Consider the following 22,936-nt stretch of genomic DNA (forward strand, 5'->3'; position numbering starts at 1 on the left):
TTTCTTTCTTTCTTTCTTTCTTTCTTTCTTTCTTTCTTTCTTTCTTTCTTTCTTTCTTTCTTTCTTTTGTTAAACAGCCAGATTAACATTTGGAAGGCAATGTGTGTGAGGGAGTGGGTGTCACTAGCAAATAATTTTCCTCTCTTTTAAAAATTATAAACACAATATAGTCTGTTTATAAGCATTGAAATAATAAAGGGGGAATATAAAGTGAAAAGTAGAAATCTCCTTCTTCCCCCTACCCATCTCATCTCACTCCTACATGCAGCCATTAATAGTTTCATGTTTGTCTGAGTAGAATTTTCTCTATGAATTCAAGAACCACATATTGAGATTCTATAATTTGTATTAGCCCTCTCATTTAAAGGTGAGAGTTTGGTACAAAAATGTATCTTATATCCATATTATCCTACAACTTGTTTTTTTTCATTTAAAAAATGTATTCTGGGTATTTTTTCTGTGAGTAGACTTTTAAACTTTGGCCATTCTTTTTACGTCCCATATAAAGTTTCATCATATTGACTGTACATTACATTATTATTATTATTATTATTATCAGTGTTTAACTGATCCTATATTGTTGAGCATTTGGATTGCTTCCAGTCGCTCATTATTACTCGCAGTGTCTCCTTGGATCTTTGTCTTTACTCATTCTGGTTGTATTTCTTTAAGACTGATTTCTGGGAGCAGAATTTTTAGATGGAGCAGATTATTAATACCTATAATGCCAGGGGAAAATGCCTATTTTAAAAAAGAGAGAATTTTCATTGAGCAACACGTGGCAAGATTCAGCTGCATATAAAACAAGACCACCTCCAAGATGTGTTCCTATTGTACCATTCTCAGTACCGACTACTCACTAGATTCACCTGGGGGAGAGGAGCTTTCTGAAATGAACCAGTCTTTAGATGCCGCCCTAACAAATTACATCAGAATCTCTGATGTTCGAGTCCAGGTATCTATATATATTTTTGAAGCTCCTTAAGCCAGACTAGGAGCCATGGCTCCAGTGACAGTGCTTTCAACGTAACTATGAACGTGACACGTTTGCTGTTGTTCTATCCGTGAGCGTCTAAACACATCTACCTAAATATATGTATTCAATATTCAAGCACATACATGTAAGGATGTACATGCACACCATGTATGTTTTATGTAGTTGGAATAATAAGACTTTTCTACCTTTTGCTTAGCTCTTTGGTATATTTGGCCTCAAGTTCTATCAGCTAGCCCAGAAACATAGTATGTGTCATGTAGAGTTCTGCATACCAATAAGGTTCAGGAGGATGATCAAAGAGACAAATGGGAACTTTAATGGGGGAATGGTGAGAAGTCCTAGATGTGATTAAAGAGAAGATAAAAGGGCCATTAAGCAACTGTGCAGAGTAATTTTTAGACTGAAAAATTGTAGACAGTCCTATATAAACAGAATCCATATAGGACATTAACTACCAAGGTAAATGACCCTTTGTCTCCTTGTGTATTTCTTCAACTTACAAAGTTTGGTTGGCAGATGGTGGAAGGATGCAGGGTATCTGAATAAGTGTGTGTGGAGAGAGAGTCGTCTTGTACTGGACAGGAGCTGTTACCTAAACACACTATATATATATATATATATATATATATATATATATATATATATATATATTTATAGTATAGTTTAAGATATATTACATGCATTCATATACATTATTTTATGTGACCTCTACATCAGTCTTGGAGAGAAGAAGATGGTTATCTCCATCACTCAGAAGAAACTGAGGCCGAGAGAGAAGGGGTAGGGCCAAGTTCATAATGCTCACACATGGGAGAACTGAAACAACATTGCACTTTGAATGTATGCATTAGTTGAATTAGCACCTAGAGTTTCTGATTCGTAGCCTATGTTCTTTTTGCTAATATACAAGTGTCAGCATTGGTAAACCATAGGAAGTGGTACAGACCGTGGCAATTAGCACTAAGTGCATTCAAATTGAAAAAATTTTAAATACTATATGAGAAAAAAATATCTTGGGCCAATTCAACAGACAGGCTTTCAACTGGTGACCTTAATTTTAGAAAATCTAAATTTTGAGTAATAGAAAACTAGAGGACGAATCTGCCTTGGACTTTGACAGCAGTATTTCCTAAACACACAAGTAAGAAGATATTGAAAGCAGGTTACAAATATAGGTAAGTGTAGTCTGAAGTAGACACCTTCTAGAATCTTTTCCTTTTTGTGTTTCAAAAATATATACATTAACACATGTATTTGTAATACCACTGCCTTCCAATCTCCTCTTTGTTAGAAGACCCTGACGTTGCTAAGCATGGTTTTGTCAGGAACATAACTTGCACGGTGGTCCAGGCATTGCTATTTTGTTGCCTGGAGAGGGAACACATTATGACCCATGTCCTCACAAGTTTGGATCGTTTACCCAATTAGTTAGTAATCATGCTGAGAATGCACAGGGCAGTGTGTTGGGATGAGGGACCAGTAATTGGGGAAGCTCTGGGGTTGAGAAGGTGGGAGCTGACTGAGGTTGGAAATAACTGGGAGAGCCAAATGAAGGCAGGGATGCCAAAATGAAGGCAGAGTTCGGACAAGGTCGGTGGGTGCAGCTCAGGCCCAAGCCCGAACCCTGAGGTTGAATTATTTTAACCTTACGCATCAAAGAGGCATTTTATATTTTTTTCTTTAGCATTTTTTTCTCGTGTTGTCTCAACCATCTTGTGAATTCAGTGGGAAGGTAGTCTTGGCTCTAGTGTTGAGATTAATAGCAACAGAAAGTGGTTCAATAAGTTGCCCAAGTACAACATTCATACTCCATCTGAGACCAGAACTCAGAATTCTGTACATAATTCTTATCTCTGCATCTCATACTATTTCAAAACTGGATGGGGGGCTGGCCCCGTGGTGGAGTCCATCTGGCTGCAAACTCTTCAGTAAACAGAAAGACTTGTGTTGTAGGCTCACATTTGGGGCATGGAGAGGAAGAGTAAGGGAACTGCTTCAATTCAGCAGGTGAAAAGGAAAATGAAAGATAAGTTGAAGTTTTCTGTGTGAGAGGGGAAATGTATTTCTCCCCAGACTGCCAGGGAAGGGAGGATATAAACATGGGTGTGGGTGTTGTTGTTAAGCAAAGCTGTTTGTAATCTTTGAGGCTGTTTGAGGAATGAGATCCATGTCAGAATGCTAAAGGCAAATAAACATTTTAATGATTTTTTAAACAGCAAATTCTGGGAACTATAGATAGGAACGTAATTTTAATCACACTCGACCAAGATTCTAGGACAGGCTGTTGATTAGAGGAGCTTTGGAGCCTGAGCAAAGAATGTGGTGAATTATAAGAGCAAACATGGGTTCACTAAGAATGAAATGGACAAGACTAACCTATTTCCTTCAAAAAAAAAAAAAAATTACCATGTTGAGAGATCATGTTGACCTGAATTTTAGTAAAGATTCGGTCAGAATTTCCTTTTGCAAAAATTGGTGGACTGCATACCAGCTATTAATTCTGATACATTTTAAACTTGCTGAATAATTAGTGGCCTTGAATTAATGACCATGAATTTGAATTCCATCTTACTTTGGGCGTTGGACTAGTCACTCCACCTACCTCAACTGTAAAGCTCAATATGTGCAGCCACTTAGTATATTCCAATACTATTCAAGTGAAAATTATCCCGGTCCACCTAGGGAAGGATCTCTGTTGGAATGCCACCTGATTCCACCATTGATTCGGTTTCACTGAACATGTTGACAAGTAGTTGCCTAAGTACATGCTTATGAAATTTTCAGATGCAGAAGACTCTAGAGGACTAATGATATGATGTTATAGAGAATCAATGTATCAGAAACCATTCATAAGAATTATAAATGAGAAAATGAAAAGAAATACAAGTCTGGGGGAAGGGGCAAGAGAGTCCCCATGGTTTCCCTCTGTGTAGAGTGAGGGAAGATGGGTGCTGTGGGGCAGCCAAGTCATCCAGGCATCCTTAGGTGGCCCAATATGTCTTGGAAGCAGAAGTCTCAGCAGGCATGTTCAAGAGCAGCCGCAAGACTCTGGGAAAAGAGCTATTTGGGGAGAAAGCTGCAATGTGGTGAAAAAGGACTGTGGAGAAGGAAAGAACATATGAAGTTGGAACGGAGGACAGATTTTAGCAGCCGTCCTGAGTCAGACACTTCGAAAAGGAGAGATTAACTGTGCAAACTTTTGAGAAGCATTTTATACGTTACTCCCTTTAAAGAAGAAACTCACAGTTAAGAAGTTTATATTCTTTCTCAAGATTTTTGGAGTTAAATGGTTATTTTTTTGCACACAGAACAGACTGGGCTATGTGGGGTCTCAGTTATACCTGGTTTAAATTATCATTACAAACTTTCACCATGATATAAAAATGCAAGGACCTTAGAATTTCATCCTGCCCTCTTGTTTTCTCACCTTCCCTCTTTTTCTTGGATAATCTCCTTAATTTCCATGAGTTTGGCCACCAACAAACATAACAATGACTATTAGCTTTATTGCTATATCCCAAACCTCTCTCCTAAATTCCAGCTTGGGATTCTAACTGAAGGCTGGATGTTTGGAATTCACAAATGCTTAAATCTCAGCTCATGCAATAAGGAAAATGATAACTCCTCAGAGAATCAGAGAGGAAGCCTGTAGAAAAAGAAGCACTCAGTTTTCTTAACTGCAAAATGGGAAGCCTCAGTAATGAGATCTCTAAGGCTCTTTTCAACTGTAACATTTTATTTAAAAAATGAGACAGTGTTGTTCTTCATTTTTGTAAAAAGGCCAGGGTGAAAGTTACCACGAGGTGGATTTAGATGTCTTTTTTTTTTTAATTTTTCTTTTAAGTAGGCTTTAGGCCCAGTGCAGAGTCCAGTGCAGGGTTTGAACTCACCACCATGAGATCAAGATCTGAGTGAGATGTGAGTTGTATGCTTAACCAGCTGTGCCACCCAGGTGCCCCATAGGTGTCAGATTAAAGTGTAGAACTTTTCCAATAGGACTACTTCTGAAGACAGTGAGGTAATTAATTCAGAATATCTATGGGAATACTGTGAGATATATTTCTCCCTACAAAGAGTATACTGAGGACTCTTGATGTCCTTTTTAACTCTAAAAATAATATATATATATACATAATGATATATACACACATATATACACACATATATAATATACATAATTATATATACACACAAATATGTATATGTTTTATATATATAATTCAAATTATGTATAATATAAGCATCTCTTCACACTGTTATAATTTTGAAAATTATGTGGTAATATATTTACCACCTATATGGTAAATTCTACAAATTCCTATTTATTTTGTTAATTTTTCTTCCTTTTCTGCAACTAAAAGTTATATTTACTATATATTCCACCACTTGAGACCTCTTAGGTTACATCCGAATCTTTTTACAATTGTACACAACACAGTAGTTCCTTTTATTAACTACATCCTCTCTGAAAAGTTACTAATGGGGTTGATAATGCAGTTCCTACTGTAGCCAACTTTGGCATTGTGAAAAGTAAGGACGTGATGCTAACCAGTCCAAGCCTGTCCCAACTAACCTTGGTCACAGGGTCTCATTAATCACTATATTTTCCATAGCAACAAAATTGCACATTCAATAAAAAGCGATTGCTCTTAGCAAGAGTAAACCCCAGGAGATGGAGCAGGACAGCATTATTTTTTATAAAAGCTAGAAGACCTAAGTTCTATTAGAAGAAAATATAGTAGGAAAGCATAGTATAAAAAATGATGCCTTCCTTAGAGGGGCTCCAGAGGGTAACTGGACATCTTGGCTCTGGGAGAGATTGTACTTTCTAGATCTTTCAAGGTAAGGAAAAACAGCAATGTTCAGAGGTCAGAAGACTGGTTCGGTTTGTCACATGGCAGTGTCGTATACTCATAGTGCAATAGAAAGTAATAATCATGATAAATATAATTGATAGCATTTATTAAGTGTCTACTGTATGTGACAGTGTATTAAGCATCATGCATACTTATTTCAGTTAACCTTCACAATAACTAGCTCATGTAAGTCTTACTGTTATCACCGTTTTTAAGTTGAGTGAACCAAGGCTTCATGGTTTGTCCATTCTCACAGCTAGTGAATCTCTTGCTCCAGGGCCCATCTTTTCAGTCAATTGGCCATACTGTCTTCCAAGTTCTGCATTTCAGTTTATGCCCAACAATGGAGTCGTCATTGCTCACTGGGGGGAAATCATTATTTTTTTAAATTTATTTGAGAGAGAGAGAGAGAGAGAGAACGATAGAGAGGGTCAGAGGGTGTGGGGGGAGAGACAGAGAGAGAGAGAGACAGAGAGAGAGTGAGAGAGAGAGAGAATCTCAAGAAGGCTTCATGCCAGGCACAGAGCCCAACACAGGGCTGGATCCCATGACCCTGGGATCACGACCTGAGTCAAAATCAAGAGTCGGACGCTCAACTGACTTAGCTGTCCAGGCGCTCCTGGGGGAAAACCACTATTAAAGGTCACTATCTCTCTTTGAAATTCATCTGGAGATTTTAAGCCTTCGACTTAAAACTTAAAAGCTCATGAAAGATGAGCGGGCCAGAAACAGTGACTCAGTGGGCCAGAAACAGTGAAGTTGTAAAATATGGCCCCTAGCCTGAGAAATGTAAAGTCTTATTTAAAAGGCTTACCCATACATTTAACCTGATAGGAAATTGGTTTTTGTGGTCCACATTCTAAGAATTCAGAAATAATGGCGTTCAAATTGAGCTCGATTAGGGAACTTATTATAGAAAGTCCTACACAGACCTGTATTAGTATACATCCTCCACATACATTGGGTGGACAGATGTGCTGATGGATGCCTCTCAGATGAAGTTTATACTTCAGGGTGACCCCAAGTTTGGGCAGGATTTGGATAGATGTGGAAACAGGGGTGAGGCTTGGGCTTGATTCGCCTACATCTCACTTGGCACAGAGGTGTCAGTCTCAGTTTGGCTACTTTAGTAATATTTTCTATTCTGTTGCAAGAATAAGATGAGGCAACTTCTTCCTCAGATCTTCTCATGGCTGACTCCTCACCATATAGTTCCCAGATCCTCTGTCATCTCCTCAGGAAGAGCTTGCTGACCTCCACATGTAAATCGTTTAGCCCGGCTCCTGCCCCTCTCCGCTCCATTGCCCATTTTATGTTCTTCAAATATTTGTCTCTCTCTGCACCAAACATAGTTATACATGTATTTGTTTATTGACCTGTCTCGCTGAATAGAATGCAAGCTGTTAGGGGTCAGGGAATTTGTCTTTCCATCCACACAGACATGCCTGGTGCTTAGAACACTGACTGCCACAAGGGTGCATGCCCAATAAGTATTGGTCTGATGCACGTTTGAATGCATGAAAAATGGTAACCACCAGGATGTCTGTTAAAAACACAAATGTCCTGGACCCAACCCTAGAGACTCTGATTCGGAGGATCACTTTGGGGGGTTTCAGGAAATGAGAAGTTTGCAAAGTTCTTCATGTGATTCTGACACGCAACCAGGTTTCAGAATGATTATGTTCTAAAAATTTTCTTTGCCCTCAAGCAACTTGCGATCTTAAAGGGGCAGACGGTATCATTGCTTGGGGAAGGAAAGACAAATATCTCCACCAATTTGATCACCAAGGTCCCAAAGTTTAGCTCCCTTGACTTTCCCAAATTACAAAGGAAAGAAGAAAGAAATCAATTCTTTAGAGAAAAGAAGAGCTGGAGGAAATGAAGAGAAAAAAGCAAAGATAGGGGTAGGATGAACAAGTACACAATAAGACGCACCGTGCAACGGTCTGTTAGAACAATGATAAAGAAATAAGAAGGAAGATGGAGAAGAAACAGATGTAGCTGCCAGAAGTTAAATACACATCTGTTAGGAATGCTCTTCTCATATGCAGGGTCAGAAAAATATGTACAAATGTAGCACCTCACTGATTGACAGAAAAACCTCAGTTCTGGCCCTGGGAATCTTGTTTTCTTGACAGCACTTTGTTTTAAAGCTGGAGGCAGAGAAATGTCTTATGCATGTCCTTAAACTGGAAGGCCTTTTGTTCAGGATACTTATACCATTTGCAGATAATGATGTGCATAGCAGTTTCAGCTGTCTGCATATGCATTTTTATGTTTTTTTATGACAGCTCTGCGTACTGAACTAAAAGGCCATTTAGAACTGTCAGCCACTGACAAGCATTACCCTTTACATTTACAATTCTGTTAGCGTGCATTGTCAGGTGGGTTCACCAGACTGCAGAAATGTGATTTCCTTTGAAACCTATGTATGACTTTAATTTAATACAGCAGCCTCAAAAAAGAAAAAAAAAAAAAAAAAGGAAGAAAGAAAAAAAAGACAGTGTGAGCCCAAGAGAGCTTTATTAAGTATTCTTTTTCCATTAATCTCCTACTTTTTTGTTTTTACAAGACCCTTCCTTTCTTTCTCATCTTCTTTCTCCCTCTTTCTCTTCCTTCTCTCTCTCTCTCTCTCTCTCTCTCTCTCTCTCTCTCTCTCTCTCTCCATTATTTCCTCTTTTCTTTCTTCTCCTCTGTAGAATCCTTCATGTCGTGCAGAAGTGCAGGCAGCCTAGAGAAATGACTTTACCTGTCTGAGCCAAGCCAGACCATCTCTTACTTTCCATATGGCCTGAGGTTAATTTTCAGTCAAGCCAATTTTTAAAAGATGTTTGGCTCAGTGTAGGGCTGGGCGAATATTCAGGACCTGGATAGTGGGAGCATGGAAAGAATCCACTTAATCCAACTAATGACTTATCATTCCCCATTATCACTACCACCTGTCTTTGGGAGTCCCTTTCCCCTCTCCCAAACGATATTTCAACAGTATGGCGAGCCCTTCCTAGAAAATATTTCAACAGTATGGCGAGCCCTTCCTAGAAAAGGCACTGGCGTGTGCAGGGTGAGAGTCTTGAAAACAATGTGAAACTGTGGTTTTGCCCTGAAGGATTTTATAGTCCACCCAGGGAGGCTGACCATGTGTGCAGGAAACAAAGTTTCTACTCAGACTAGGCTGAAGTGAAATGTTCACATGTACGTGCTGACCTGGACCAGATTTACTGCAAAGTGATGAAGCCTGGGCTTCCGAGAGTTCCTCTCACTTGCCTGCCCCGTACGCATTCCGGGGGTGGTCAGGAGGTGAGGAGAGTTCTAGACGCAGAGCTCAACCTGAGTTGCAAGCAGGTAGCTTTATTATATGAACACTGATGGTAAATTGTATAAAGAGCTCACAGGGGAAAAGGGACCTTAAATCTCTAGTCTCCTTTTTTGTAACTAAATTTTGTAATTTAATTTGTATTCATAAGTTTGTAATTTTTATTTTATAAAGAAATCCCCATATTGTGTAAACCTCAGATCCCATAAGCTTGGACCTGTCCCCAGTTCTGATAGTAGGTCCGTAAAGAGAAAACATGAATCAATGTGGTTTGGGCAACCAAGGTTAGGTTTTCTTTAGAAAGCTTATCTTCACCTGGCCCTTAATAAAAGCCCAGGATTTGGCTAGGTAGCGAGAGGATGTAGGCGAATAGAGAGGGTTTCAGGAAAATTTGGTGTACAGATAACATTTTGAGAACTCATGTTTTTGGCAGTGGACTAATATTTATTTTTTACTTTGTAAGTTGAGACATATAAGAAATGTAACATGCACTGATCTTAAGTGTATGACTTGATGAATTGTACTGTGCTTAAAACCATGGAACCACACTCAGATCAAGAGGTAGAACATTTTCAGCTCCTCAGAAATTTCCTGGCTTCTGAGTATAGAAATCATAATCCCCTCTATCAAGTTTTTCAGAAAGGCAGGTTTGGACATACTGGGAGTGCTAAATTTAGTATCAGGAGATCACCTTTTGTGTTGACCTACTAATAGTATGGTTGTTCAAAAAAAGAATCCAACCCTAAGGGTGAGACGATACCGCCCCTCCTTTCTTCACCCCAGAAGTAAGTGGGAACATTCTGGCACCCTGATGGCAATGTCTAGCTTTATATGTGGGTGGCACAAAGTGTTATCTATTATCTAGCTGATGGCTTGCCATTTCACTGATACCTGCAGATCCCCCATTTGGGTCATATGACTGGGGCTAAGCCTTGCCTTTCACGTGAGGTTCTTTGAAAAATCCTATCTGCCTCATTCAGTCTGTGAGGAGTGTCATACCAAGTTCCAACCCCTTTCTGTAAATTTGCTAATCAGTAGCTTTCTTATCTGGCCAGAAAGGTGGGATGAGACTCACAGGCAGGCTCCTGATGAAGGGTGGATGAGAGAAAGAGGGACACAGAACTGGGCAAGGTGGTGATTGCCGGTCTCAGAAGACCTCACATCTGCCAAACGCAGAGCCTGACGTGAGGCAGGCAGGTTGAAATTCTCTCCTGGAGGAAAAAAGCTAAAAAAGAAAACAAAATCCATACAGTGCACACACACACACACACACACACACACACACACACACACACACGCACGCAGCCCCTCCTCTTTTTCTCCTGTGTCACTAACCTCGAATGCCCTGCAGGAACCAATTACAGCATTCTAATGAATGCAGTTTCCATTAACTGCATTTGGTGGGTGCATTACCTCCTCATCCACACACTGACTGCCACCACCTCATCTCAGATCACCTTTCCCAACAATGAATCTGCCTCTCTGGTGCTTGTTGGCTGGCTGGACATCTCCCTGCGGAGTCACCAGGGGCAGGGGGCCATAAGGGCAGCTGTGTGAGTTCTCAGAGTTTGCAGAATGCATAGGATTGTGGGCTTTGCAGGCAAGGGAATAAACCAGTCAGGTTTGTGGCTCTAGACAGACCTGGTTCACCTACTTGAAATAGTCTTTGGGGACCAAAATGAAAATTCACTTTTTAAAAAGCCTCCATGACGTGGAAAGGATTATAAGGTAGGGATCAAGTGTCATGGTTAAGGCATGGACATCAGAGATACAAAGACTTACCTCAGACTAATGTCTCTATCACTTAGTAGCTGCATGACTTCCAGCAAGTTCCATAATTCCTGAAATGAACCTCAATTTCACCATCTACAAAATGGGAATAATAACAGTCCCTACTTTGTAAATGTTTAAACAATACCGTATGCAAATACTAAAGTGGAGATGTTATTCTAATACAGCTTGGTCTAATAAAAATGGAAATAAATGGAAAGATCATGAATTCTCGTCATTCACTGGCAAAGCCCTGCCTTCTGCCCCTGGCTCTGTCCTTATCTCTGTCCAGGTCTGATCCCAGCAATCTACTCAGCACTATGGGGACACCTCTATTCCAGGTTGCTATTACAAAGCATGTGATAGATCTCCATGTACTTGGTAAACTCTCCCAGATATTTCAACTGAGAAAGGGACGTTTGTATTCATGACATACATGTGTATGTACATATGTAGGTGTGAACATGCATCAAAGGGACTGACCATGATTCTCCCAGGTGAGCAGTGAGCTTAATGGGAGGGGAGCAGGAAGAGAGATAATTTCACATTTTATTGTCACTACTCCTGGATTACCCAAATCTTAAAAATATTTTTTTTTAATGTTTATTTTTGAGAGAGAGAGAGAGAGAGAGAGAGAGAGAGAGAGAGAGACAGAAACAGAGCGTGAGCAGCTGAGGGGCAGAGGGATCGGGAGACACAGAACTCGAAGTGGGTTCCAGGCTCTGTGCTGTCAGCACAGGGCCCATTTGCAGGGCTCGAACCCATGAACCGCGACATCATGACCTGAGCCAAAGTCAGATGTTTAACCGACTGAGCCACCCAGGCACCCCAAATCTTTTAAAATTAGGTGTATTCAAGCTTTTCTTGTGCAATAAAAGTAGAAATGCTCAGGAGGTATTTTCGTGGTCAAAAGTTAAAGGTCATGATGTGACAGTTGTTTGTGGCCCTAGTGGTTCCCCATATGCTCCCCCCCGCCCTTGCGCCACTTTTCACCCAGCTCTTGCAAAGCAAAACAGCCACCCTTCACCATTCTATCACCTGTTACAACTCCTCCTCTCTAGCCTGTTCACAAGACACCGTGTTGCTCAAGTGACCCTCTACCCATTGATTGTAAAGATTTTAGAGTTATTTAATCCCTTAAAGCATTTTCCAAAAAGTAAGAGAGAGAAAGAGGGAGAGAGATTGTCTTCAAATTGTATATAAAGAAAATCCAGGTTTATACATAGATAATCTGGAAAGTGACTATCGTCTGTGTATCGGCAGTTGAGAACGTATTGAAACATTTTCATTATTTGCCTCCTTTGTCCACCGGACATGTCTGCTTTCTTCTAATAAGCCACAGAAAGGAGAGCAAAAGGCAGTAATGGTCAGTGCTGGCAACTAAAGATCAATACCAAATGCACATAAGCCTTCTCCAGTGCCAAGCCCAGTGGGTGAGGACCAGCAGTGGGTCTGCAGAAATCTGAAGGGAACTCCCCCTGCATAGTGCTTTTTGCAGTTTACAATTATACATCCAAGGTGAGTAGAGAAAGCAACGTTATGTCTTAGGGAGTTTGTGTTCTGTCTGGCCTCCTAAGTATGTGGAAGACCACAAGCCTCTTAAGATGCTTGTCTTCAGAGGAGAGAAGACCAAATCCACAAAGCCTTGGGGAGTGACACAGGTGGGTGCTGGGGGTGAGAAGCAGAACTTGGAAAGGTAAGGAAAAGGTGATAGGTTTTGTTTGGTGTCTGAGCCTGCTGAGGGTCAAGCAGAGGTCTGCCTGTCCCTTCCCCATCCTCTGGTGGCCCGATCCTTCCTGACCTAGCAATTTTGCACAGGGTGTTCCCTAGGCCTTGAACACTCTTCCCCCAATTCATTGCCTCATGGACTCCTGCTCTTCCTTCAGGCTTCAGCTCCTAAGACCCCTGCTCGGGAATGTCATCCTTGACCTACCTGAATGCACACCCATTATAGATTGTTCCCTTATTTTCTTATAGACCCAGGTGAGATTCCCTTCACAGCACTTACCACTCACAATTCAGAATCATATACTAATTTGTCTGTTGGATTTAGTGAATATCTGTCTTCCCAAGATGATTACGCCTTTTGAGTGTGGGGCTCTCAATTGTTTTATCTCCCTGTTCATTGCTTAGCACAGGGTCTGGAGTATAGTAGGTGCTCAATAAATATTTGTTGGATGAAATGATAAATTAACTAAATCTGTGAATTGGTCAATTACCATAGGTATCCTATAGCAAATGCTTATGCTTCTAAATCTTTACTTCCTCTGCTCCATCCCCCTGAAACTCGCCTTCTCCATTCATCCAAATCCTCCTCAGCTTCCAGACCCAATGACAATGATAGAGATAACAGATGATATTAAATGACTTCTGGGCCCAATAGTGGGAATCATGTATATATGTAATCTTAATCCATCTTCATAACTCTATTCTTATTGGTAAATATCAAAGGGCAGGCACTCAAAGATCCTCCAGGAATGCGAGATACAGCAATTGGCATCTCAGAGCCCCAGGTTTGCCAGAGAATTGAAACAGTGAGGACAGTGGCCTGGTTCTTTGTGATTTACACATGGTGTCTCTTTGATGTGTCTGTATTTTAAGCTGAAGGGCAGTGGCTGCGGCTTCCTTGCTTTTGTAATTCTCTCCCGCTCTCTGGGACTCCTGGCCTCTGCTGAGGAGGGAAGAGCAGAGAGAGATTTGTTATGGCTTTTCTGATGCTTTCTGCTACTGGGTCCTTGGGGGGTTAGAGGTAGGGAAGAAGCCTGGGATATGCAGTAGCCCTGGCCTGTTAAGACACAAGGGGTGTGATGGAGAAAGTAGTATGATTTGAGGCAGTGACAGTTACTATTTCTACCCCCAATTCACCACACCCTACCTTCACCTTCACCACCATCTCCCAAAGTAGAGCTGAAATGGTGGCATCCTCAGAGGCCCGTGTGCTGTGTGCAAGCAGTTCCAGCCAGGGGCTCAGCCTGTACACCGACAAACCTCAGTTTCCTCATCTCTAAAATGGACATAAGGATAATTCATCTCCCATAAGGTTTTGTGAGGATTCAGTGAACTGATGTGTGTGTTAAATCTTTACATAGTGCCTGGTATGACATCGCATTTTCAAAAGGCATTAGTTATTATTTGTATTATTTATTTACTAAATGCCTAAAGTCAAGCATCCGTCTAAATTCAAACCTAGATCTTTCTGATTCCTCACTGCATTCTTTTCACATCAGCCCTGATCAATTTCAGGACTGTTTGCCAGCACTGTGAGCAGAGAGGGGGAGAAAAGGAAGATTAATTAAGAAAGAGTTGTAAAAAAATTCACTGAATATCGAATGGATGTAATATTAACATACGTAATTACTTCTCAACTTCAGAAGCTATAATATCAAAGATAAAAATCATGTCAGCTTCAATCTTTTTCTCATTGTAGATTCAGACCATTACATTAATGACTAACTTTCTGAGCTCTATAATTTCCTCTTGGAAAGATACCTTTTTTTTGGAGCGAAGCACAGAAGCTCTCTCTCAGGCACACCCTGGAATTGAGGGAGGAAGAGGGGCCTCTCTGTTGAGGCCACTCCACTCCCCTCCTACTGCCCATTGTTGCGGGTACACTCTCTTTGTGAGGGAACAAAGGCAATTAATCACATAGGCAGCCAAGTCTTGCCTTTGGCTGGGCTGTGGAATTGGCTCCCAGGACTTCAATGGGGGCGGGAGCCCCAGTGAGTAACTCCATTGAGTGTCTATAGTTCAAGACTGCTCCAGTAACTGCCAGCCTCTGGGCGTTGTCTTGTTTCTGGAGGAGAGGTCCCCAAGTATCTTGAAATTAGGCCTTTGTTCATTTTAAACAGAGGTCTTACTCAGGGCTCTCCTCCCTTGACCCTCTAGTCTGAACCTTCCATCTGAGTGACAAAGAACAGGGTCTATGGGAGCCACAGTTTATAACCCTCTCCTTGGAGCTAAGTCAGTGCCTCCTCCTGCGAGGGAAGAAATGAGAGACGTCCTGGGATTTTCTGCCATAGAGGATGCAGGCATAGCATCCCTTTTTCGGGATCTCAGGGTAGAACTGGGACAAGGAGGGGGACCCCATTTCTCAAACGTGATGATCAGGGGCCTGCACAATGTCCAAATTGCTGCTAAATGGAGCCAGAAGTTAAGTGTTCTCTTTTTACAGACGTCTGAAACAATGAACGGGAGGGAAGGAAAAGAAATGTAGTTTAGCTTTGTACCTTTTTTTCTTTCTTTTTGGCGCCCATTCTTCCTTCCAAGTCCTCCTCCTATTTCCTGGCCATTTTTGGTAAGTGTCCAGTTTTGTCACCCTCACTGCTCAGAGTGCTCCCTTCCCAAAGGAACATCTTTCTCTGGACCCCTCTCCTCTCCGTATTCCTGTGTCCGTACAAGCTTTTTACCTACCCTCTGGTTCTTTCCTTCTGTTAGCTCTGACTCAGCAAAGTAATCATGGAAATAGAATTTTCTGCTTGTTAATCTGCTGCCCATCACACAAAAATGCCAGTAAGTTTAAGATGGGCTGGCTGGTCATTGAGACTACATAAAATAAAGTCCACAAAAGGTAAGCAATATTCTTGGGGAGCGGCTGAAACTGAGGTTTCTAGAGCAGTCTGCGTGATTCCACTTGGGAGAGGTATGCCCTGAATCCTGAGGAGTTCTACACAGAAAAACAAAACAAAACAAAACAAAACAAAACAAAACAAACAAACAAACAAAAAAAAACAGTGCTATTTTTCCCCCTCAAATCAAATCTACCCTTGACTTGGAGCAACTGTTAAAATGAAGACCCATGTACCGTACGTCCAAATATCTAAGTTATAACCCAGCTGACTATTGAATAAAAGACTTTCACCTCCTAATTTGACCATCTTTGTAACATCTTACATTCTAGTTAAGCATCAGACCATGGGGAAGCAAGGCTTGACCCCTGGGACCTGGTCTCCAGTCCCCCTCTGTTATTTTCACACACCCAATGCTGTTCCATACTGTGAACAGCCTCATGTCCACTATAGACAAAGCCCTGGTCTGAGTCCATTATCCCAACAGCTGCCCCTGCTCAGGCCTTGTAATGCATATGTCTGTGCATGTGTTTTCACAGGAGAACAGACTATAACAAGTTGATTCAGGTACTGAGGTACTGAAGGTGGGTTCAGAGTTATTTGGACAGAGAATTCCAAGGTCCTTGATCCCCAGAGTATGGTCTAGAAGGAGACATGGCATAGGCTTCAGATGGGCACATTCCCATGGCCCTGTGGACAAGGTCCAGGGGGCACCTTCTAAAGCTCAGGGCCTAAGGCAGGTTTCCTCTCACCTAAGGCTTATGACAGCACTAACCTAAAGGGCAGATATTCCCTGTTCCATGTGTGTCCTTGCAATGGAGCTGCTTCCCAAAGGGGCAACTCGAGATAGGATGCTCTAAGTTGTTTAACTTCAGAAATGGTTGCTTTTATAATGGTTCATGAGGCAAATGAGTTCACATTAAGATAGGAAATTCCCTCCTGAATAGCACTGACCAACACAGGGTAAGTATTTTAATGAAAACACTATGTGTAAATAAATAAGTGGCCTGTTACAACTTTAAAAAAACTTTTCGTATATGAAAGGAGTGACCGACAGTAGAGATTACAAGGCACTAACAGCAGATGAGAAACACTTTGATTGACTCGGAATTTTAAGAAGAACCTGCTTCTTAGAGGTGACCCCTCTATAATAGCTGAATGTAGAACCTATTTCTGCCCATAAAGCATGCATGGCTGCACCCAGAGCCCAGAGAGTATATTCATGATGCTACTGAATCAAGTACTGCTAAAGCAGGATTTCCAACCGATTGTCACTATTGACATTCGGGATGGGATCATTCTTTGTGGTTGCGGAGGAACAGTCTTGTGCATTGTAGGATGTTTAGCAGTATCCTTGGCTTTCACTCATGAGAAGCCAGTAACATTGCCTTCCAGCTCTAAAACCAAAAGTGTCTTCGGGCATTGACAATTGTTCTCTCTTGGGGGAAAAACCGCCCCGGTTAAGAACCACTTTTCTTAAAGGATCTGATTGATCGGCATCGTCTGTACCCAGACAGAGTTAACACCAAGCACAACTCATAGCACCAAGATTTATTGTCAGAGGAAAACAAGAGTTAGGGAAAGCCAAACTAATGTAGTTTGCTTTGTTTTATCAGTCTCTAAGATCATATAGCAAATGGTGATATTAAGGTGAAAAATGAAAATGGAGAGTAGTAATGTTTAAATCTCTTATAGCAAGAGCTTTAATAATTTCTGTTCTCTTTTAATTTTTTTTTCTTTTTTTTCTTTTTTTTTTTTTTTTTTTTTTTTTTTTTTTAATGCTAGGGAAAGAGCCAGAGTGGATGTGTTAAAATCTCAAGCCTAGAATGAGATAAACGTAGGACAGGAAAGCATATGCCAAAAGCAAGTCTACTCTAGCTAGCATCATGTAAGCTCAGGAAAGGGTTCTGTGGTCCTGGGGCAGCCTCCCAGTTCCATGGTTCATTCTCCATGCCTTTCCTACTCCTGATCCTCCGATCTCTACTACTTCCTATGTCAAAACAGAAAGTTGTGACTTAGTGACTTAGCAATATGCACACTTGTGCCTATCGTGATTTGCTAAACCAGAATCTCATGAAGTTTCAGGCTGCATGGCTATTCATGTTATTTTGAGTCCAAGAAACCTCCAGGAAGCAATTAGGCATATTGCTTGTGTTATAAGGACAAAAATTATCTATGCATGAGACACAATTTTTGCCTCTTCCTCACTTTTTCTGAGCAGGAAGGGATTATTTATTGTAAAGTTAGCTTCCAGAATCTTTTTCTGTTGTTGAGAATCTAGTTAGTAAATTTAAAGAAGGAACTAGTTTAAACGATATCATAAAGAGCAAGAGTGGGTAAGGGATAGAAGAGCTGCAGTGACTGTGTATCTGTGAAAATGCTTGGAAAAGAAAAGAAGGGAGACAATATTTGGGGAAAGAATTGTCATATGTATATGCTATTGATTGTCAAAAATATTTTTAATTAAAAATATTTTTTAATTTATGGGGCGCCTGGGTGGCGCAGTCGGTTAAGCGTCCGACTTCAGCCAGGTCACCATCTCGCGGTCCGTGAGTTCGAGCCCCGCGTCGGGCTCTGGGCTGATGGCTCAGAGCCTGGAGCCTGTTTCCGATTCTGTGTCTCCCTCTCTCTCTGCTCCTCCCCCGTTCATGCTCTGTCTCTCTCTGTCCCAAAAATAAATAAACGTTGAAAAAAAAAATAAAAATAAAAAAAATATTTTTAAATTTAAATCTCTAATTTTAAAACGGTTTCATCACATATTTAGACTACCTTGGGTAAATAAGAGAAGTGGCTACAAAACTGAGTTTTAAAAAAAATTTAAATACTACAATGCCACATCTGAGCTGTGTGGGCTCAGGGCTAATTCATGGACTCTCCTTGGAAGTGATTGATTGTAGTAACTTCCCTGTCAGACTAATCTTCACAACTACTGTGAGACTTATTTTACATCTAGTTCATCTCTTAATTTAGTGCTTTAGACAAGAGGGCTAAGGAAAGATTTGTCAGTTAATATATAAGCCACCATATCATTCATTAAATACAAATTCATTAAATTGACTATCATGTGATAGGACTGTGTGAGATTTGGTGACACAAATAAGATGGAGACAGAGGCCCTACTCTCAAAAAGCTTACACTCTTAGCTATAAATAATTTGTTATAAATACATATGGTAACCGGCAAGTAAGCTAAATGTGTATAGTCTAATAAATCTGGTATTTTCATAGCAACAGAACTTACTCCAAAATTGTATGTAGCCTTCTGTAGAATCATTCAGGTTTGCAGAATTTTCCAACCGAATTAGATTGATGTATATAATGTGAATAACTTTGTTAGAAATACTCAAGTCCTCACAATTTTTGGACATCTCTAAAATAATAGGATTCAGAAAGATGTTTATTACATTCTGTACTTTCCTTGCTAAATCTGATATGGCTCCAGCAATGAACAACACATCTTTCTAAACATAATGACTCAAACTCAGAATCAACACAACTACAGAAACAGGACAGGCAGATGAGAAAATGCCTCACTCTGATGCATGCCCTCCATCGTGTTTCAGCCTGATGCCACATCAAACTCAAAGGCTTTTACTGATCCTTAAACTAACCATGAGTAGGAACCTTCCGTCTATTTTCCCCTCTGGGTCTAGAGACATGTTATATTCCATTAGCAGCCTCTCTGATTTTTCATCTAAAGCCCTTCCCTTGCCTTGGATATTGACTAACATTTTCCACTGGTCAGAAACTTTGTTTATACAGCTGATCAAGTTAACGGTTCATCTCCTCTGCTCTGTAAGCACTCCAATTCTACCATCATCATAAGTAGGATTGGATATTTTACTTGGCAGAATTATTTCAGTAATACAAGATAACCAAATTGGATTGGTGATCGATAAGTTTGTTCAGCACTCATTCCAGTAAATAAAAACCAACCAGGCTCCAAATGGTTGAATTGCTATCGCAGTAGAGACATAATGTGAATCAAGGCTTGGAGACCTCAGGGAATTTCATAAAATCCAACCCTGCAACCAGATGATTGTCCTGTAATATATACCGTGTACCCAAGACCCATACATTTCAGTCTTTCTCTGTGGCAGTAGCTAGTTTTCTGTGGTATGTGGGTGAGAAGTACCACCATTTATAAAAGTTGCTTTTGAAAACTACTAGACTCAGGGAGAGTCCAGATGTCTAAATGCTACTATTCCAAATTGGTTAATAGCTGCTCATTTTTCTTTTTCCATTTCTGTATAAAATTCTGACATGGGAAGAATTTGGAGGACAATGATAACCTTTGCATTGATGAACACTGAAGATGTAGTGTTGAGTGAATGAGTTTTTAGATAAATTTCATTTTAGCTAACTTTTGTTCTTAGATATCTTTTGTTTGAGGGGAAGAGATGATTTTTAAAAAAACCCAAAAACTTGATAAGACTCTCACAATTCATTATAAAAAATAGAGTGGAGAATTTATCAATAACCTTAAAAATGCATTTTTCAAAAACAAATCCCAATTTCCAGAGAGGGCTTTGCCACTGACTTGCTATGTGAAACTTAAAATATCTTGTTTTGTACTTTCATTTCTAGTTGAATAAAAGTCATTATTATGGCACTGTCTATGGCACCTGAGTTATCATGAAAACTGAATAGAACGTGGTATATGGAAGCACTTTCTGGAGTCTGAAAAGGTGTTTAAAAGCACTGAGACTGCGAGCAAGGTTCCCAAATTGTGGGACATGTAGATGGTGAGATGCATAGATGAGAGACCTGCTTCAGTGCTCAGGGGTTCTATTTAGGAAATGGACACTTAACAATGCTGAACAACACAGTAAGGTAGTTAATCCTTTTTCAATTCTCAGTGACCCTTTCTGATTCCTACAAGAAGCACGCCTTAGGTGCTAGCATGTCTCTGGTACTTGCTAATCTCCCTTAAAGAGAGAGCTCAGACATGGAGCTTTGAACAGGCAAATGCATTTAGCTAGATTTTAATAGCATGGTTTAGTTTTCCTTGCTCATGTGTTTTTGTGGTAAACTCCTTAATGGCAAGTGGTAATGTTTTTCCATTAGTAGCAGTAATATAAAGTTTTATTTTTATGCAAATTTACCTAAGTGGGGAAAAAAGAAGCATTTTAAAGAAAAAATATTAAGTAAATAACAGTCAAGTGATACGCGAATTTGACAAAAATTGTAAAAGGGAGATGAACATGTTTGAAATTTGGGAATGTATGCACCAGTAAATGCAATGCATAAGCCAAGACCTAATGTGTTTGTCTTCAAGACAGTTAACACTTTCTATGTTGCTATGGCTCATCCCTGACCATTCTTGAACAATCCATACAAAGAAACACTGGGGAAAAAGGAAGGAAATTGGGATTTTCAGCTGCCGTTTTAACTCCCACTGATAAGCCCTTCCAGAGAACCCAAGCACTGCAATGCCACTTACATTTTCTGAACTTTTCAACATTAAACATTGGCCGTGTTGACTGTGCTGAAGAGGCAACACCTCCCCAAGAGTCCAGTTTGTCCCATTAACCTTGGAGAGGGAGCCAGGCACACGGTGATTGACCTGGCACATTCAGACACACATATGCAGTATGTCATCGTAATTCAGAATGGACTTCAACACTTTGATGAAATACATCTTGCTTTGTCCTTTAGAGACCATATGAATCTGCAAACAATTGCAATTTTGAAGTTGTGGGTAAACTAATTCTCTGTTTCAGAGTGTTTTCTCATTTTCTCTCTCTCTCTCTCTCTCTCTCTCTCTCTCTACCTCTCTCAGTTGGGAAGGGAGTAGAAAAATCTTCAAACAGTTGTGTCAGAACAAGAAGGGCATTCTCAGCCATGGAAAATTTGTTGGTGGGTTTTAAAAATGCTCTTTCTAAAAATTTATGGATGAGCTCAATTTAGAAAAAGTGGAGAAAGCACATGACGACATTCAGTCAGCTTGGGAGCCTATTTTTTTCCGTATAATGTTGTGCTGAATAAAATCCCAAAGTAATGATTTCCACTTGTTAATAAATAATTCTTGCTTGAAGTTAGGAAGTCTTGAAAGAGAAGAAATAATAATAAAAACACCACTAGAATCATTTCATTCCTTTCAAATGTGTTGAACTCCAACCCTAGAAAATGACTGAACCTCTATCTCATTATCTAATGCTGCTTCTCCTGTAGGATTTTTTAATTGATATATCTTTATTCCTCCAATATTTTAGGCTGAGTTTACATAATTATTGTCACAAATGTAGATATTTGACACTTTTGTAACGTATTATTACACTTCAAGGAAAACACACCCTTCTGTACTATTCTTCCTGCCTGCCTGGGTGTAGAACTCCTCTTTAGAGCAGATGTTGTTGGCTGTTACGAAAGGGCTTTAGAATGCTGGATTCACATGAAGCTTGGAGGCGAGCACCAATTATGTCATATGGTGTCAGTGCCCAAGTTACAACACTAATATAACCAGCTTTTTTTATTATTTTTAATTTTTTTGGTCTTAATTATCCCCATGTATACTTCGGGACTCTCATTATGGAAAGCCAGGATTAGAATTGCTATTATGTTTTTTGCCTAAACAGGATGGAGAATTTTTTTCCCATAGTCTGATTTCAGGAGTATTGGGAATTTCTTAAAATGGACAAAACAAAAACAAAACCTAAAACCTCTCTTATTGCTTGGTTACTGATGATTAAGAGTACATTTTTTTTTATACCGTATCTCTGAGATTTTTATACCAATCTCAGAGATTTTTATACCAAATCTCTGGCATACCATAGATTTCCAATAAATTTATATTGAATGAATTAACTGGATAAATAAAATAACACCACTTTATGTCTTTTATTCAGTTCAATTATAGCCTTCCTGATTTCTCCCATTCTTACTTTGGAATCGTTCGTATTTATGTTACCTGAAAAAACCAAAACAGTGGCTCATTCACAGGAAGGCTACTGAATCTTTTAAATCTTGGTCAGTGCTCTCCCCACATTATTATCATCATGAATTTACCTTACATAGTGATAATGGAAATAAATTTGTTGAGATTTTTTTAGTGATTTTATTTATTTATTTATTTTTGTTATTTGTTTATTTGACTAGAACAGGAGTCAGCCAACCATGGCCCCACATGCCACATCCAGCCTGCTCCATGTTTTTGTAAATAAAGTTTTATTGAAACACAGTCATGCCTATTAGTTTACGTATCATCTAAAACAGCTTTGTCTTCACAATGACAACCAGATAGCCTGCCAAACCAAAAATATTACTATCTGAAATTTTACAGTAAAAAACTTGCCTACCCTTAGACTAGAATAAAGGGAATTTTATTTTATTTTATTTATTTTTTTTTTTTTGGTTTTATTTATTTATTTATTTATTTATTTTATTTATATATGAAATTTATTGTCAAATTGGTTTCCATACAACACCCAGTGCTC

General features: G+C 39.8%; 2 long non-coding RNA genes across 2 annotated transcripts in view; one reads left to right on the forward strand and one right to left on the reverse strand.

Annotated features, from left to right (window-relative positions):
* The window catches only part of LOC121010059 (uncharacterized), a 21,902-nt gene extending 7,364 nt beyond the window's left edge, over positions 1-14,538 (reverse strand). The window contains exons 1-2 of the long non-coding RNA XR_005780986.1: positions 14,426-14,538; positions 10,949-11,032 (exon numbers count right to left, since the gene is read on the reverse strand). This is a non-coding gene — a long non-coding RNA (uncharacterized LOC121010059). The remainder of the gene's footprint in view (positions 1-10,948; positions 11,033-14,425) is intronic.
* LOC121010070 (uncharacterized) overlaps positions 1-22,936 on the forward strand; it is a 369,296-nt gene that overhangs the window by 180,128 nt on the left and 166,232 nt on the right. The gene's annotated exons all lie outside the window — the stretch shown is intronic.

Source organism: Herpailurus yagouaroundi, unplaced genomic scaffold (assembly GCF_014898765.1).
Source record: "Herpailurus yagouaroundi ecotype Mexico unplaced genomic scaffold, PumYag 29, whole genome shotgun sequence".
NCBI lineage: Eukaryota > Metazoa > Chordata > Mammalia > Carnivora > Felidae > Herpailurus > Herpailurus yagouaroundi.